Source organism: Aythya fuligula, chromosome 1 (genome assembly GCF_009819795.1).
Source record: "Aythya fuligula isolate bAytFul2 chromosome 1, bAytFul2.pri, whole genome shotgun sequence".
Lineage (NCBI taxonomy): Eukaryota > Metazoa > Chordata > Aves > Anseriformes > Anatidae > Aythya > Aythya fuligula.
The window spans coordinates 118,436,111-118,455,084 of NC_045559.1; the positions used below are offsets into that span (position 1 = coordinate 118,436,111).

An 18,974-nucleotide genomic window follows, 5' to 3' on the forward strand; every position below is an offset into this window, starting at 1 on the left:
ACCCAGCTTCATGCCTAAAATGTGAAGACAATGCCCACACCCCCAAAACCCAGTGGGCATGCATGGCTAGCAAGAAGAATTGTGATATTTTTAATTAATTGAAAAGCATTAAGACAGTCCTGAGCACCAGGCCTGCAGACACTGCCTGACCTCCTCCAAACCACTTTCCAGCTCCTGAAGGCCACTACCAAGGGGCTGAAATGGAAGAAATGCCCTGACAGTATTCTTTTGTGTGCTTTCCAACTTCTCCCTTGTGGACATCTTTATACTGCTGTGAAAACTTTTAATGCCCTGCTGTCACACCAGGGCTGCCCTGCGGTTGTTTATGGAGGGGACTGGTGCTGGCAGGTGTGTTGCACAAAGCCGAGCTACTTCGTTAGATCTCTTTCAGCCACTTTTCATAAGGGTTGATGTGAATTAATTCAAGGAAAACCTTCTCAAAGGAGAAAGGAAAGCAGTTTCTTGGCTTTTTATATCCAGGCTCGCTCAAAAAACCCACACAGAGTGCACCCTTGTCACTGCCTTCCCACTGGGTCATTTCCACTGTCTTGCTGCTCAGTATTAGCAGGTGAAGGAGCCTGTCATCGTTTCTGAATGTGTCTGACAGAGTCACAGCAAAGCTGCTCTGATGCTGCTCTGATGCTGCTGAGGTGCAGCACTTCTGCTCCTGAGGGAACCGCATTGAGCGGAGCTGCTGAAAGATCAGAGCCACGCAGGGAAAATGCCAGGAGGAGAGAGGATACAGAATAGGTGCTATGAAGAAAGATGTTGGAGAGGGATGTTGGGGGGAGGAATGGAGTGGAAGAAGCGAAGCCAAAAGAGAGAGAGAATAAGGAGAGAAACCGAAGGAGAGGAGGCCAAGCAGAGAAAATTGAATTAATGTCTCCTCAGAGGGAGGAGAGCCTTTCCATAACAGAGCAAATCATCTCATCTGGCAATTTTAACACTTCTTAGCTCATTCTCTTCCTTCTCCCACCACCTTTCGGAGCTGTAGGGAAAGAAATGCCCCCACTTGGCTCCCACCCACAGCACACCAGGGTGCAGCACTGCCAGAGAAACCCGTCAATTCCTGCGGTTTCCCGAAACCTCCCCTTCTGCTCCCGACCTGCCACAGGTGTTGGTATTTCTGTCACACCTCCAGAACAGGATTAGCAAAGATTTCTACTCCCCTGCCCACAGGGGAGTTAAGAGCAAATCCAACTCCTCTTCATCCCTCAGTGCAGATCTGTGGAAAGTGCTGAGTCCTCACTGTTGCGGCCCGTCAACCAACAATTTAACGTCAAAAAAAAAAATCACCACGTAGCTTATGTAACCACAGGCATCAAACACCTCCTGAGTTTAGTCCCATCCCTCCGCAAAGCCCTTCAAGGAAAGGAGCATCTCTCTCTCTGCTCCTATACAAAAGCTTGTTCAGACAGTCCAGATTAGCAGGTTAAAAGCAAAGCCAGCAAGAGAGCTGTGAGGGACTCCGAAGCCCAAAGAACAAATGTTGGTTTCTTGCCTCCAGTGGGACAAAGGTCTGGTTTCTGTGCCTGAGCTGAGCTGCTGAAAGTTTTACCACTGTCCTCGGGGAGAAGTAAAAGCAGCCTCTGCTGCCAAAACAAACAAGCGGCTTCACATTGGAAAGAGAACTCCAGCCTGGCAATAAAAAGCATTTGTATTCTGCTATTTGAAACAATTACTAACCCTTTACTATGTGTTTTAAGAGTCTGGTTTCCCTGTACCTCCAGGGGGCCTATCCATTTTACGATATACAAAGACTTTGGGAGAAAAGGAGCAAAGTCTATTGGCGGCTCATTCCCCTTTTGTTTCTTAGTAGAGCTCTGGTGTAGATGGGTTTAAGGAAATCCTGCATCGGGGGTGAGGCCTAAAATCCCAGCAAATCTCACTGTGCAGAGGGATGGGAAGTTTCCTGAGAGAAGTGCTGCAGACACCCTTGGGCTGCAGTCATGCAGCTTGGAACTGTGCTCATGAAGAGGAAAAAACAGAAGACTTCCTTGCAAATATTTTACTGACCTTTATTTAACAGAGCACGAGTGGCAGTCTGACCAAAGCCCACTTCCACCCAAAGGCAAACCTCATTTCCGTATTTTTGAGATACACTTTTTATCCCTATCTCTCTGTTCCATCACATAATTGAGGGAACAATCAATGTACCAGCTTCTTTTTTTTAGGTTTGTTTTCTTTAAAAGCAGGAGGGACATTCATGGCAGGAAGGTCTAACAGAAAACTCACAGTACCTCCTGCAATGCACGGTCTCCCCCTCATCTGCCCTGCTCCCTTCCCTTCCTTTCAGACCATTATCACACATTTCAATGGGAAAAAAAAAAAATAAAAATCTAAGGCTGAATGCCCTGCCATCAAAGCACACTAAAAAGCCCTTTTAAATAAACTAGGAAAGTTTGATACAAACACAGGAGCTGGGTTTGAGGGGAGCACGCCCCACAGCGCTGAACGCGGCACCCTGCTCACCGCCACGCTGGGATGTGGAGCCAGCAGCAATGCTGGCAGCTGTACTGCAGGGAAGCTGTGAAACCTTGTCAGGTTGCTCACGAGGGAGATTATCAGGGCATCTAAAAGTCACCTCAAACAGGCAACACTATGAAGGTGAAGGCTTGGGAATCAAACAGGATACCAGGATGCTTTAGCACTCCCAAACCTAGCCATTTGCATTCCCTTGGACTCCTCAGCATCCCTTAAAAATAAATACACAGAGTAAAAAAACAAAAATAAAAAATAACAACAACAACAACAAAACAGTCAAGGAAAGGAGGGTCCATTTTTCTTTAGCTCACATCCCAGACTAGAGATCTACAGAAAGGCAAACTGTGCAACTAAGCTACCCCATGCTCCACTATATAGAATTACGGTTCTTCCAGTTACTTCTTGCAAGTACCTCCTTAATCAAGGCAGGCTGATTCACTTCTCTGGTGCCTCCCTAAAACAATGGCAACACCATTAACTTCACGGGGTTCTTGTACAGCTTTAATATCTGCAGTGCTCCGACGTCCAGGTGAAAGATGGCATCTTCCTCCTGTCACTCAAAAGCTACCAAGAACTGCTTACCCTCAGCAAATCTGAAACAACAGTGGCAAGCAGCTATATATATTTCAGATTTCTCTGTTATTCAAGGAAGGAAAACATTTGTACTCATTGGGAGACTCAGGCTGGCTCTGTCAGCTTTTAGTCAGTAGGCTTCAAAAACGTTGAGAGCATGGGTGTTCAGAAGTACCCTTGTTCTTCCCAAGGCTCTGCTCATTATGAAATCAGACATTTTATATATATGAGCCAGGAAATTTTAGATTTCATGGGAGAAAAAAAAAGTACCTTTTTATTTGAGATATAGGGTCTTACTCATGTGTGCTTGTGCATGCATGTATTTTTTTCTCCCTGTAGAGTTAAGCAAATCATCAAGATAAACAGTAGCAGATATATGCATATGAGAATACGTTGTCCCCTGGAGATGTGCACAATACTTAGCTATCCTAGCAGACACAGGACAGTCACTACAAACCTTTTAGAGCCCACCAGAGCCACAGTTCAGATTCCACAGCCACGTTACACCTAAACACCTGCAAAAGCTGGCACGCATGGGGCAGGAGAGCAGCAGCAAAATTTGTCCTTTGTGTGGGCCTGCTAAGAATTAAGCTTCGTCTTGGAAATGGGATGACGTTCCTGGCAACCTGCATTCTCTGCTAAGGTTTGGCTAAGACAGACAGTGCAGTGCCTATTCCCAAGCATGTTCAGACCCGAGCTCCTTGGCAGACAGAGAAAAAAAACTACAGTGCTTCAGACCAGAGATCTGGAGTGGTACAGTACAACAAGGCCATCCCACCATGGCTCTGGGTGGCCTCGCCAGGCCTCAGCCCCATCTTACGCAGTGTCAGCTGTGACAAATGTAAGGTGACAGGAGACCGGCCTGGCCACTGCCTGTTTGCCCTCACGGCCTGACAGCCGTGGTGGGCCTGCCCCCTCCCTATTACAGATTAATAGAAAGCAAAAGCCCGAAATATCAGCTTAAGAGAAAGCAAAAGAGCAAAACCCCAACATGGCAGGTTTCAAGGCCCTTCCCATGCACCCTCAGATTTTACAAGAGCTTTGGTTTAAACCGTAGTAGTCCACACCCAGATAAAACAATCACGGTGCCAGGGAAGGCCTGACTTATGGGTGCTCAGGGCAAGCCCAGTGCACACAGCCAGCCTCCAGAAACTCGGACAAGCTTCATGCCCACGAACGGGCTCGCATGCTGCGTGTTAGTGCCGACTTTTGTCAGCTCTTTTTAATTCTTGCAAATTGCCCTGCCTCTCGCGCGCAGCAGGGTGTTTAATCTATTTTGACGGATGCTCCCTGTTTGCATACATTTCTAGGACAAAGCGCTCCGTTTAGGCTCCTGACGTATGGCTCTCTTCTTCCTGCCTCACACGCAGCTGCCGTCAGTCAGGGAAGCGCGAGGGCCTCGTAGCCTCGTATTAAATCCTGTTTGGGGAGTGACTGTTACTTCTGATTCACCCTAATTCAGGATTTTGTCTGTCTGTTGTCACCCTAATGTGCATAAAGACAGTCATTTGCCTCACAACTCCTGCCTCCTTGTGCTGACCATCCTCCTGCACTGTCCCCCAGCTGGGGAGGGAGAGGAGGGACAGGCACACTGCCTGCCTCCCCACCATGCAAACCACCTCAGGCAGGGAGCTGGTACCTCCACGGGTGCCCAAGGTGCTGCGGATGTCCCTGTTGGAGGTAGGATGGTGAAACCTGTGGATACTGCAGTGGTACTGCATCGACCTTTCAAGACAAGCAACCTTGAGATACCAATCACTCCTCCTCGGGACCCCCAAAAAAAATTAAAAAAAAACAAAACACAAACAACACCATGCAACTTCTGGTTCTCTTCTGTGCCATTTCTCCAGCCTTACACATTATTAGAAAGATATTTCATGCTGGATTTCATCAAAGATAGTTCATTGCAAAAATTCACTGCCGCAGAAGCCCCTTGACTCATGCTTCTTCAGCACAGAAACCCGAGATGTAGCATTCAGTTTAACTTTACTAGGCCTGCCTTTCATTTAGGTCAAACATTCAAAAAAAAAAACAATAATGTAGCAGATATCCAAGCAGAGCAAGGATTGTAAGGACTAGATGCAGCTAGAGATTGCATTGTTTAGGGCTACAAGGCCTCACGCTGATTGCTTCTGAACTCAGGCTTGGCAAATACAGTCCTGAAGCCCTTGACTGACTAGATGGCAGGAAATGAAGCAGGTAGTCAACCTGGTCATTTTCCAAGAAAAACTCCACTGCAATCAAGATGTTCCCATGGCGTGTTTGAATCTGGATGAATCAGCAAGTTCTGGCTGATTTTTTTTTAAAAAAAAAGAACCTGAAAAAAAAAATTCAACCAGCTCTACCCCTTCCTCTGACCACGAGCCCAAACCTCACTGGCCTCTCAGGCATCTTTATTCACTTCTGCTTCTTCCCAGCTCACGTCTCTGTGTATAAGTACTCTTATTCAGCATCTGAACATATCGGGGATTGTCAGTAGGACTGCGAGACTGCACGTGGAGCTGACTGGATGTAGTGAAAAAGTTCATGTGCTTCAGATGGGCAGAAATACAACTGCACTGAATGCTAGGCGTAACTTCACCTGTCCAATAAGCCCTCTGCTCTTCAGAGACACACAGGCAGAGATACGGCCAATAGCTTCAACACGAGGGTATGTGCTGCAGCTTTACAGGAGCCAGGGACAATGATACCCTGATAATGCTATGCATTTCTGAAATCAGAACTGATACTGAACATACACATTTTCTCATTAAGGGACAACACACAAATGACTAGGAATTACTTATTTTAACAGGACCAGAACAAAAAATAAATAATATCAACCCCCCTCCTTCTGGGTAACAGAGGAGAAACATGTAAATAAGAGAAGAGGATTCAGAGAATAACTTTTGAAACTGCACTATCTTTAATTCTGTCAGAATAATGCAGGAAAACATTATGTACTCCTTTAAACAGGATGCACGCTGCATCCTAATGGAGTCTGCTTTCTTCACACCCCAAATCTCACAAAGCATTTGCAGCACGGTATAAAGGGAGCTGCCGTCTTAAACCGAGACGGGAGATATAAAAGCTACTCCATCTCACATCAACTGAGATTTCAACAGGCCCAAATGCAGAGGAACTAATTTATACACAGGGCTTCCATATGGAACATTTAAAGTTTATCATTTACAGAGGTGAAGATAAATGTGCAGCAGTAATTGCTAGTTTATTTGTCTACATAATTCATGTCCTCCTGTTCATTACAGATGTCAGCTATTTTGCTTCCTAAGCTCTGGCAAAATAAGACTCAGTACCCAATCCTGACTGATACTGAGCACAACAGCAATCCCTGCTGATTTCAGAAGCAGCTGGGAGAACACAGCATTTCTCTGGACCAGTTTTTTACCCACAGAACCAAAAAGCAGGAGGTCAGCTTCATTAATCAGGCTCTCGTTGTAGGTATCATTTTTACCGTTTCATTTCATATTCACAACCTTGCTAAATGATTGATTGCAAAACGTGTGCGACTTGAAAAGAGATCCAAGGCAGCAGAAAGGAGGCAAATGCAAAGGAAATAGGCATGCTTTTGATATTTTCAGCTCCTTGATTTCAGTCCTTCCAAACACCAGCCTCCTTGCCTTTTGGTAGAGGCGTGCTGTCTCAGCACCTCTCTGCTGCAATCTTTTCCTCTAGCGGACTAGAGAAAGTCTGTGCTTAAAACGGATGAAGCCAGGGGAAGGCAGACAAGAACTAATGCAATCCATCTTGGCTGAAGCTGAAGGGTCTAGCGATAGGTTTAGCAGGCTGTGAGGAAACGAGAGAGGACCACAGCACACAGCTAATTAGATCTACCAGACTTCTCCCCACAGGACGGAAATTTTTTCATGAGGAAAATGGTCGACCTTGAGCATACCCTGCATTAAAAGCATGCCTAGAGAGGCTTAAAAATAACTGGCCTACCTCTGAAAATTTTATAAGTTTCCTGAAATAAGCAAGGGATCACATTCAAAAATGTTCTTGCTTTACAGCCTGCCAAGCAAGGGGAGTGGCTGGCTTTGAATCTTTTTCTGCCTCAGCCTCTGGGTTCTCATCAGGCAGGCAGGGGACTAAAACAAACATAAATCTTCTTCGGATCTTCAGTGTCAGCTCTTCACAGGCTGGAGCAAAGCAGAAAGAAAAGATAGGATGTAATGTGGAGATGCATGTAAGGCAGCAACACAGCTGAATTTTCTATCTTCGCATCTAGTGATCTTGACTACACCTTAGAAGTCACCCTCAGTTACGTTTTGCACAGTATTGACCTCTGCTGGAACTAAAAGAAAGCTGTATCTTTGGAAGGAGGCAACTATTCCACATCTTTCCCTCCCCTTTGGAAAAAATAAAAGATGCACATTGGCAGAAAAAAAATAATAATACACAAAACTGCCACCGAAGGTGCCGTCACCAGTGTTACTGCCTAGTATTTCCACAAAAAATAAGCGATTAAAAAAATATCTGATCAAAGAAAGAAATATTTTTTTTCCAGAACTTTTTTTTTTTTTTAAATCTATTTATTTATTTTTAAGTCCACCGTAACTATACTGTGCTCAGGGAAGACTCTACCAAAGAAAATTTTTTTGTCTCCCCTCTTTTCTAACTCAGGCATGTCCCTCTCCTTCCTTTCCTTTCCTGACAGAGTTTCCCCTCTAAACAATCCCTTTAAGAAAACCCAGTCCAAAGGATGCAAAGAAAAATGCCATGACCTTAATTTGGTAGCTTGCATCCCTCTCCATGATCCACTGCTTGTCTCACCTTGGTCAGCTGCAACCCTTCGCGTTCGGAGCTGTCTCTTTCTGTTGCACAGGTAGGATGTCCAGCACTACAGGTCTTGGTTTGTCCCTTTGCCCTAGCAATCTGTTTGAATTACGATCCACGTGGCTCGGCATCCATCTAGTCCTAGCTGCTGTCACAGAATGGATTACCTCGCACAGCCCTTGCTCGTTCCTTCCCAAACCGTGAATCCTGTATATTAGGACTGCTGGTCCATGCCCTCCCTGCAGAAAATGACATTAGGGATACCAGCACGGGCAAACTATGGCAATAGGGATGCATTCACCACTCTCACATCCCCACCAGGTCAGAGCTGGGTACCTAGTGCATCCAGGTCAGCAGACAGCCACCAGCTTTGCTCTGAAATGCATAGCAGCAGATTTTGATTAGATACACCAATGTCAAGCTTAACAACCTCTTCTTCCCCAGCTCCTTTCCGTGTGTGGACTGACATCCTATTTTTTTTTTTTTTTTTCAAAAATATTTCTAATGTTTGCTTATCTTCCTTGCTGTGATGTTATTACAAGCGCATGAATATTTGTTATAAGTGAGCCACCACCACATTAATATCCTTGGAGCTGAAATTGTAGGGCTGTTTAAAAAAACACTATGGAAATGAAATAAAATCCCAACTCTCAGACAGACACCAAAGTGACTACTAGGTTGTCACAAAGAATGCAGTTATCAGGCTACTCACCACCAACCCTGCAGAAAGCAGTGTGTCCTTACCCCTAACTTTAATGGTGCCTCTTTCAGCATCAATTGAGTTAAACAACCTCCAAAAGTAAGTGCACATTGTATGTACAGTCTGGGTGTTTCCCAAAACCCCCACACATCCATACACTAACCATACATGTTATGGGCTTCAAAATAAAAAATAGGTTAAACCAGCACTTAGAAAAAAATTAAAAAAAAAACAGAGAGGATAACAGCCTCCCTACGGTGCCTCCTTGCCACCTGAAGAGGACAGTGTTCCTCTAATTAACAGCGGGGGTAAAATCCAAGTCCTCCAGTTCACTGAAGGATGAAAAATTGGATATGTCCCAAGAAGTCCTAAAAGCACTAACAAAGAGAGCAGTGGGGGTGGGGGGGACGGACATGACAGCTTGAAAAGCCCCTTGCAGTGTGGCTCAAAACTAATCATTTCTTGCTAACATAGTAGCAAATACCTATTCTTATAGATTATTTTTTTTCCATAAAGAAATAATTAATTACATGCCTCTTACTAGGAGATTCAGGAAGAATAATGGGATTTGGTACCTGATCTCCATTCTAAGATCACGCGCATAATAAATGGTTATAAGAAACAGTCATATTCCCCTGGTGGAAAACTCAGCTTTATCCCACCTTGCACTTAGGGAAATACTTAGAAATTTTAGTACAATTAGTATCTTCATTATTAGGCAGATATTTATTTTTGTGTAAGACACTTCATTAAATGAGAAGAAATGTTTTATTTTATGGTTTGGTTACAATCTATTAATTGATGTATCTCCTAAGTCAGCTGCAGACCAAAATGTGGTCATCTCTGGGTAAAAAATAAAATGCAAAAATACATTTCTGCTGGGAATTTTCAGTACTAATTTCTTGAAACTTAGCTTTAAATATGCATGCCTGAGTGTTCACGGAAAAAGAGCTTCCCGTTAGGAAGTATCAAAAGCAGCATCCCGCTCTGCAAACTGCAACACCTCATTAGAGAAAGGAGGAGCCCCCAGCACTTATCTCCTCAGCTTGTGGAGCATGGTGTAAAACCTGCACTGCTTTGCACAGCCACAACCTTGTCTGCAGCTCAGTTCCTCCAGCTTTGGTTTTTCTTCTGAATATCCTTCTTCCTCCACTAGGTATTTTCTCTACAGAGTGCCCAGCCTGTCGGGTATACGGGTGTGAGATTACCTGTTGCTACCAAAGTCTGGATAGGGCTTACCCATTAATGAGCTGGTGTTCAAGGAACGGCCACCGAAGCGGAGGAGCTGACGAGAGGAAATGAAGTCACCGCCAGGATTTCACAGCAGGACCGTGGGGTGCCTCACGGGACAGAGCGTGCAAGGGGAAAAGCAGCCGAATAAAGCCCAGGTGTTTTAGGAGTTGAAACAAGAGCATCCCGCCTCACCTGACTCTGAGCTAGCTCCGCTGCCTGTGCCACCAGAGACGACTTTTGCCCAGGGATGTTGCTTTCAAGACGGCAGTGCTGCGTCTCTTTCTGCTCCTCCTGGGCAGCGCAGCAATGGCTGGACGAGAACATTGCCACAGAGCTTGAGAGTCACAGCCACAACTGACCGGTCCTTTTTCTTCATTTGCTTGCCTGGTTTACAAAAATTTAGGGAAAGCCAAGCTTGCTGTCTTCCAGATGTCCATCCCAGCCAAACTCTCATGCCTTCTGAAGTGTCAAAATCTATTTTTCAACAATTAACATAGCACTGGGAATCGCCAAGCTTTCCACAAGTGTAATTTCAAACACGTGTACACTCAGTTCATTATGAATGTGAACACGCACTCCTAAGCAAAGAGCCAGTGGATATTTTGAAGGCCTAGCACTATACACAGTGGGGTGGAAGGGAATAGCTCAGTTGGAAGGGACCTACAGACCCTACAGATCATCGAGTCCAGCTGCCTGACCTCCCCAGGGCTAACCAAAAGTTAAAGCACACTGCTGAGGGCAATGCCCAAACATCTCTTGATCACCAACAGGCATGGGGCATCAACCACCTTGCTAGGATGGGAATAGAAGGAAAAAACTCATCTTCAGTAAACGGATATTGCCAGAGAATATTTTTCTGTAGGACTTGAGACTGTGGAAGCTTAAACTCTCTGTCTTACACCCAGGCAGCAGCCGTCCCTCAGAATCACACTTTCAAACCCCTGCAGTAGCAATACACAAAGATGACAGCAATGTGCGTTTAAGAAGCACTCAAACCTTAAAACAGTTCTCCAGTTTTATTGAGATACAAGACTTTAAATGAAAATTATGCAAGGTAATCAAGACTAGGAGTATCCCCTATTTAAATCCTTTACTGTTTCTTACATGCAACAGCCAAACTTCTATAATCCCTATGTGAGGAAAGTTAACCAGGAAAACGAAATGCCTGGAAAAGCAGCTGATGGTGCTGACTGTGCCCACCAGACCAGTACGATAGCCAAAGCCCATGTCAGCACAGGTATGATCTATGACCACATGGAAAGACACAGCTGTACCCCGAGCCTGGCTGGGGTAGGGAAAACCTCTGCTGAAGGAGGTCTGGTAGCGTCAACAGGAGGAAAGGTGTTCTTCTGCACCAGCACTAGGGCAGGCACCATAAACTGTGCCAGAAAAGATACTGTGAAAAAAGTACCAAAAAAAAAATATAAATAAAAAGTCATCAAAGACTGCAAATCAACGTAAAAAGTAAAAGCATCCCCCGCAGCACGAGAGCCAGAACCATTGCTCTCTTTGCAGGAAAAGCAGAGCTATCAGATTGTTTACCTGGTGTTCTTACAGAGTTAAGATTTAACAGGGAGAAAACTTGAAACGAATTAAGAACTGCTTAACAAGCTCATTAGTCACAGCACACGACGGCAGTGGTACGAACCTCTCTTGGTACCACTTTGCATTCAGGCTCCTCCGCTCCCAGCACCCTTCAGAAATAGCAGGCTACAGCCCAGAAATGGGCAATAATAGCGGCGTGCAGAAATTCAATAGCACTGAATTCAAGGTCACACTGCTGGGACCCGTGCCAGAAGTTTCGAGCTCCGAAATTTGCAAATCGTAGCGGAGGGAAGGGGATTTTTGCCTGCCAGCTGACCGCGGCCCCTCGCGGCATGCGGACACGAGAAAAAGGCGCACACAACCCCAAGGATGCATTTCCAAAGCCAGGGATCTCCACCAGTGGGCTGCCACGGGGGTGGGAGGGCAGGAGGCGAGGGCAGCGACAGGGTGGCTGCCTGCAGAAGGTGGCAGATGGGCAGCTTCACCCTCTCATCCACAGGAGGGGGGCTGCTGGGCAACGGCACAAGGGGGATAGCAGGGGGCCTGCTAAAAACCCAAATTGGCTGGAACCCCTCCAGAGGAAGCGGGGGGCCCCAAGCCTCCATCCGTCCACTCCGTGCCAGGGCTCCTCTGCCAAGAAGGTTGTCAGCTGCCGTGTTCGTTTTCGGTTCAATCCATGCAAAAATCAGCTCAGAAGCACACGCGGTGATCTGGTAAGGGCTTTGTCAGAGGTTTCAGAAGGTTTTTGATATTGCAACCAAACCCTTAATGTACCGATCCCGTTCTGTTGGAAATCAGAGGTTATTTACACTCTCCTAAACATACTTAGAAGGAGCCAAGAGCTGCCATCCCTCTGTATATTTGCCTCTTATATTTGCCTCTGCAGCTCTTTAAGGCACCACGCTGCAGGGAACTCCTCTGGTGGATACAGGTCTGGTTTGGGCAAGAAACATAGACGTGGCGGATCCCCACTGTGTCTCTGTAAACCTCAAATGAGCTTCCCATTTCAGCTGATCAAAACCAATGTTCTTACAGTATTTGCTCTCACCCACACCTCGGCTCCTGCCCCTCCCAAACCCAGGCAGCAGTGCATCCCAGAAAGACAAAAAATAGCCAAACAAGGCAAAGTGGGAAAAACGTTTGGTTTGTACCACCCCAAAATAACCCAGTCTTGTCCCAGGCAAGGTCTAGCACTCTGTCTCAGCACCTACCCAGCAGTTTTTCATCCTGCTCCGTTTGTCCTTTGCATATGGCACTGTTTTTCATGTGCCACTCCTACTAAAGAAGCCGAAGTCAAAGCCAGAAGCCGCGCTCCTTAATACTCGTCTGCTTTTTTGGAGCGAGGAAGGACACATCTGCTCCGGATCCCAACAGGAAGGCATTCCCACAAACTGTGGCGTGCAGATGCTCCGTGCACTCCCCTGCACTGCTGGGGGATGCTCCAATAACCAAGGGTGTTCGCTCAAGTCCTATCTTCCTAGCAGCAAAAAGGAGGAGGAAGAAGCCCAGTGAAACTCAAATTTGTCGGTTCCTCCAGAGGCTGTGCAGTGAATGGACACGGCGTGCTGCCAGTTGTTAACTTCTAAGAGTTCAGAGCCAGCCATTTGTGGAGAGTGTAAGTGTGCATTTTTAGAATATAATTCTTAAAATCAGCAGCTGCCTACAACAAACCAGACACACACACCCCGACACAACTGTGTGGACGGCAGGGTCCTTCTACACAAAACCAGTTGCCAGCTGGAGTGATCACCACCACCCTTCGCTGCAGGTTTAACAGGGATATCACGTCTTTATCTGCAAGGCAGTCGGTCGTTCAAGGTGAGAGGTGATGCTCAGCTGTGTGTGTGAAGATGTGCTATCAGAATACACGTACACCTATCCTCGGCAGAAAAAAGACGATTTCTCCACAAGCCAGACTGGTAGAAAGGGGCAAGTAGCAACAGGGCAGCTTTGAAGGACTGCAGAAGAGAGGGAATAATTCCCTAGCATGCTCCTTGTTCTGTATTTTTATACATAATCTTATACTCTTGCGTAAATGGTTGAGGTAAGTTCCTATATTTGTGGCTACTGCATCTCAAAATAAAGGCACATCCCTCACCTAAGAGCTGCTTTTCAGTTCAGCACACCTATTGGAGATGCTTGATGCAAATACTGACACTTGCGTGTTTTCCTGTCCAAAAAAAAAAAAAAAAAAAAGTTTTTATCTAGGCTTGCACTCAAGCTGCTAAATTCCAGCTGAAGCACACATTGAAAAAGAATCCAGCCACAAACTGGAACAAAATTTCAACCCGGATGTTTGAAGCCCTGAAGTTGTGTGGTGTGTTAATAACAAACAAACCAAACCAAATGAAACCAAACCAAACCAAACAAAGGAAACCTTTCAATAGGAAATACCAGATAATCACAGTAAGGGGTGATGCTACCAGGCCACTGCTAACACCCAAGTACCTACACTGATTTTATTTAATAGTCTTTTGAGATGCAAATACTCAGGCATCTCCAGCCAGACACGTGCAAAACTCTACCTACTGCAAGTTACGGGAGATGCTGGTACGTCCCACCCTAAATGGATAAACTAATCTGCATCCCTGTTTTCCATCAGGACTGTGCAGACATCAGAAGAGCTTTTAACCGCAGGTCTCCCAACGCTTTGGTATGGATCCAGAAGCTGTGGGACACATGCTTATCCCATCCTTATCACCCAGCTTTGCCACAGCACCTCGGGGAGCACAGGCACTGGCACTGCCATTACTCGTAGCTGAGTGCTCCGAATCACTCAGGAGAGCCTCAGAAGTCTCCTGATGTGCAAAACTACAGTGATGTGCTTAACAACAGCCGGACCAAACTGTACCCAGCCTTGCGTATCTTATTGCTATTAAAGATAATTCACTTTGAAGTAAGTCTCCTCTATTCCTGTGCATTTCATCAGCTCCAATCCAGTGTTAATGTAACACTTAACACACTCCCTAACCAAACAGAATCAAAGCAAATAAATGAAGGAGGTGGGCTGCTTAAACAAGGAGGGAGAGAAGATTTCAGACTCTGGCCCCAGAAAGCCTTGATGAGCACCCACCATGTGGCTCCTGGCGCTGTCCTCCGCCGTCTGCCGAAAGCAGGGCAGGAGCAGCTCGACAGGATTACTGCCCACGTCTTCCAGAACTGGACATTTGCAGGCAAAAGTGGGAATCTGAAGTTTAACGAGTGGATAGTTGCCCCAAATTAAGCTTAAACCCCGGGATGAAGCTTCTGCAGGTAAGTCCCCAGAACGCGAGATGAATTCCTCGTAATAAGAGAAAGGGATGAGGTTTGCTCTACGTGGTAGCTTCTCTGAGTTTCCTTTGAAATGCCTGTAACCGAGATAAGTGATGAAAGCCTCTCGGTGCATTTGGTGCTAGTGTGCTTTCAGCTTCACTGGAAACCAGGCTAATAAAAAAAAGCCCATGTTTACACATAGCAGACAAGAAATATGCTGGGGAAGCAATTTCATTTTCAAGCCTGAATGGAAAGCACCGCAATTAATGGAAAGCAAAAAGATAAATATAAAAAGTAGGCATTAAAAAAACCTGTTCTATATTTTCGAACAGCAATTAAAGGAAATGATTCAGTGCAGGGCTCCTGTTGAAAAGAAAAGCATCGCCTCTTTTTCAAGAAGAATTACAATTTGAAGGGAGGTCTCATGCTAGTATAATGATAGTTTATTTACAGATATTCAATATTTATCTTACTAGCATTCATACTACCAGTAAGACAAGCTAATGTTCCCATCATTATACACATCATTCTGTTTTATTTCGTTTGACTGGTGTTGTAAAGTTCGTGTCTGCACTGTTGCCAGTCATTCTTCTTCAAGCCTCATCTGCAATCGTAAAAGCTTCCAACCTGGGGAGCCACCTACTAACAAGAGAAAATAGAAAGCATTAGGAGGTTGGGCATGAGCCATACAAATTCTTAGCCGATTACTCTCTCACATACGTTTACCAAGCTTTCCTGTTTTACATCACCAGCTCTTACTACACGCCGCCAGCAGCTGTCACTAAGACCGTGATGTGACTGGCTCCAGAACTGCAGGGATGCAGCTCCCAAACGTGCCGTCCTATCTGGCTGGAGCTGATGCTCGCTGCTAATCCAGGATGACACACCACCGACGTGGTGGCTTACCAAATGGGCTGGGAAAAGCTTAAAGTATGGGAGTCTGGCTGCTTGGAAATAACATAGCAGTATCAGTGAGAAAGGCAACACTAAATAAAGTTGCTACCCACATAAAATTAAAAAAAAAAAAAAAAAAGAGAGAGAGACAAAGAAAAAGGAAGGAAGAAAAAAATAGACTCAAAAGACTATAGGAAAAGACCAGAAGTCCCTTTTGCGTTTCATGTTGCCAACCTTGGAGTGCTCCAAGGTCAGTGGGTGGAGAAGACACAGCCCAACAAACAGCAGCATCTCCTCTGAGAGAGCCTACATCGTCGCTCACTTCTCAGTCTATAAACCTCTCTTGGGCTTCAACACTACAGCTGAAGGAGATGAGCATAACAAAACTCAGGGTAAGACTTTATGAAAGATGAAGGTGATTTTATTTTACAGAACTCCTAGGCTGATTTTACTTACTGACACTCTCACACTCAGCAAGCACCAAGATGCACGTGCCCACCCAACCAGTGTGGCCAGGACCACCTGCGTGATCACCACAGAGGTCAGCAGACATGGGCTGTCCGGTCCTCACAACATCTCCGGGTTCTCCTTGCTCTGAATGTCCTGCCTCTTTATTTTGCTTTACGCCTCTCAGAAGCCTTAGGAAACACTCCTGGATCTCCCAGTTCTTTTGTTGTCTTTATCTGAGCATCCTATGGCTCCTGTCTCGTTCTTCATTGCCTTGTGCTGCCTTTAGGTCAGGTTTTTCTTCCTTTCTCGTGCCAAAAGGATCAGACTCCCCAAAGATATTTCAGATACTTTGTGAGTTAAGCTCAGAAGGACTGAAACTCATTGCCCTATAGGTTATTAAAGCACAAGGCATAACATTAATGAATGTTTTCATTTTTTAGTCTCCCAGAGGGGACTAACCCACGGCACATCACCACATATACGGCACAACTGGGGAGTTCGGCATAGCCAGAACTGGTGGCCCCATGTCCCCTTGCTGGGAAAAACACAGGATCCCAACAGCACGTCCCAGACAAGGCTGAAAACCCGGCTGAAAAGGCAGCCTGGTAAGTTTGGAGTAGCTGTGATGCATTTGGTCTGCTGTCACTACCCACTTGCTGGGTACAGCGCACACGCAATAAACGGATGCCAAGTTCTCCAAAGCCAATTTCCTTTTCACTGAAATGCCCCATTTAGCCACCCAGAACACTCTGATTTAGCAATCGGAACATCGCAATGTTCCCCACAATATAAGAATATTTCCCCCATTATACTTAAACATTATTGCCAGTACGGTTCGGGGCTTGGCCCTTAAGTACATAATGCTTCGGAGTAGTTTTATCGTAGCTATTTTGTGCTACAGCTGACAGCACAGCAGTACACGCAGTTACTTAGAGAGCAGGAGCAGAGAGAAGATAAATACTGAAGCAAAACAAGAAAACACAGAGAACAGAGCAGAAATAAGTGCAAAAACGAGCACAGCTTCAAAAGCAAAAACGTGTTTACCTGAAGAAAACGACTTGAAGTTTGTTACTCTTCACCCCACCAGTGAAAATTAAAGCTGCTTTAGGAGGCTCCACCATCCTTCCCTCATTCTCCTTCACCTTTGGCTGCTGTTTTGCTCCCTCGCTAGGTTTTGCTCCTCACAAGTGGCTGGGCATGCCCCTCTACAGAGACTTAGACTCTAGAGCCCGGAGGTAGGTTCAGTCTCCACTGGAAAGTGATGATCTCTGCTCTCCCCTACCTGATTTCAAAGGAGTTGGCTAATGTGAACAGTATAATCTTGTCCATGGGGTTTAAAATCATAAGGTATTCAGAGCCTTGACTGCTGCTCAAAGTTGCACCCATGGGTGGCAGGGGGAGGATGGGGCTTGTCAAGAATGCCATTACTTCCCTCCATTTCTTCTCTGTTTGTCCACCAAAAAATACATTAAAAGGGTGGACTTCTTCCCTTCTTAGCCAGATGCTACTGTCTTGCAGTCACGTGCATGAACACCTCATAGTTTTCTCCAATAAACTATTTTTTTTTTCTTCAGTAAGTACTTGATCAGCTTCCAAGTCCCTGGTAAGTTTGATCTTCTGGCAATACATGACACATCTGAGATCAGACCAGTGCTGTTATCTGAGAAAATGAGGACTCAAAACATCCACCTAGTTGGTCATGGCTAAAATGCAGCAATGGTTTTGGAAAGAAAATGTAAATGTTATTTGTAAACATGAAAACACCGGCAGGACTCCACTGTGAAACATCATGTTAAACATCAAACGTCTAGGTCAGACGAACAAATCAAGTCCTTCAAAAATACAGTAGCCAGAATCAATGTTTGTGTTTAGGTTATGTCACACTCTGAATCCAACGGCAAGAGGACACTTGTTAAAGCTGGGACGACCCCTATACAGGCACTCTATTCTCCACTATACTGTATTACTTACTTTCTTACATCACGTAAAGACTACTTTGAGTATTTTTCAATGCAATCTGTTCTTGAACTATCATGAAAAAATGTCCTTTCTACATCCTTTTCCTTCTCTCCCAACAGGACTGCAGAAATACAGCCAAACTTCCCTTTGAGCTGACCTGATGTAGTGAGCCGAACACCCAAGAATGCAAAACAGGGACAAAAGGAGATGACGGACTGAAAGGGCACCACCTGATCCAATTTGATGACAAATTCATATCTGAAAGGGCCTCTGAAACACATTTACATGGGTTCAAGATAAAAGAAAATAATCTGGTTCAAATGGATATTTTAAAGTCAACACAAGGAAATGCTCCCTTGCAGCATCATTACAGGGACTGCACTGTTTAACAAAGCAAAGATAACTGGAAAGTAAAACATACTAGAAATTAGTGAGATCATTTTCACTATCCAAACTGATAAAGTGCCAAGAGAAACAGAAAAGCAAGTCCTACCTATTGAAAGAAACAAAAAAAAAAAGACACCGAAGAATCATCATTTGCAATCAGGCATACCACTAGGTATGTACTGTTGCCTGCTCCACTTGGAATGGCTGGCATCTGGCAGCAGGCTATCAGCGAGGCATTATCTTCACTGTTATTTCTTAAACTCATAATGTCCCATTAAAATGCATCGATGTTATGAGCATAGTTTTTTGCAAACTTAAAACCAGCATTAGTTTTCAAACGGAGGTCACCATCATACATCGTTAGCAGCATTGCCTGCATTACTGCTGCTAAATGAAGCCGAAAATGTTTTATCAATTTAAACAGATGCCTTTTTTCTTAACAAAAAAAAATATATTAAAAAAAATAAATATATATATATATTTTTTTTTTCTAGTTTGCCTTGCTTTATTGAAGGAAGGCATGGAGATAAGTAGGAGCTGGTACAAAGCCATGCAAAATAGCTTACTGAAGCGTAGTTATTGCATACTAACCCCAAGATTTTTTTTCTGAAAAGCTGACTCACTTGGACAACAGAAATACAACTGGAACCATCCAAGTTCCCTTCAGCAAACCTGCTGACAGAGCAGCACACTGAAAACCGAGCAGAGGACTGTACAAAGC

General features: G+C 45.0%; 1 protein-coding gene across 1 annotated transcript in view; it reads right to left on the reverse strand.

The window, feature by feature from the left end:
• TSPAN7 (tetraspanin 7) overlaps positions 1 to 18,974 on the reverse strand; it is an 82,339-nt gene that overhangs the window by 19,437 nt on the left and 43,928 nt on the right. The gene's annotated exons all lie outside the window — the stretch shown is intronic.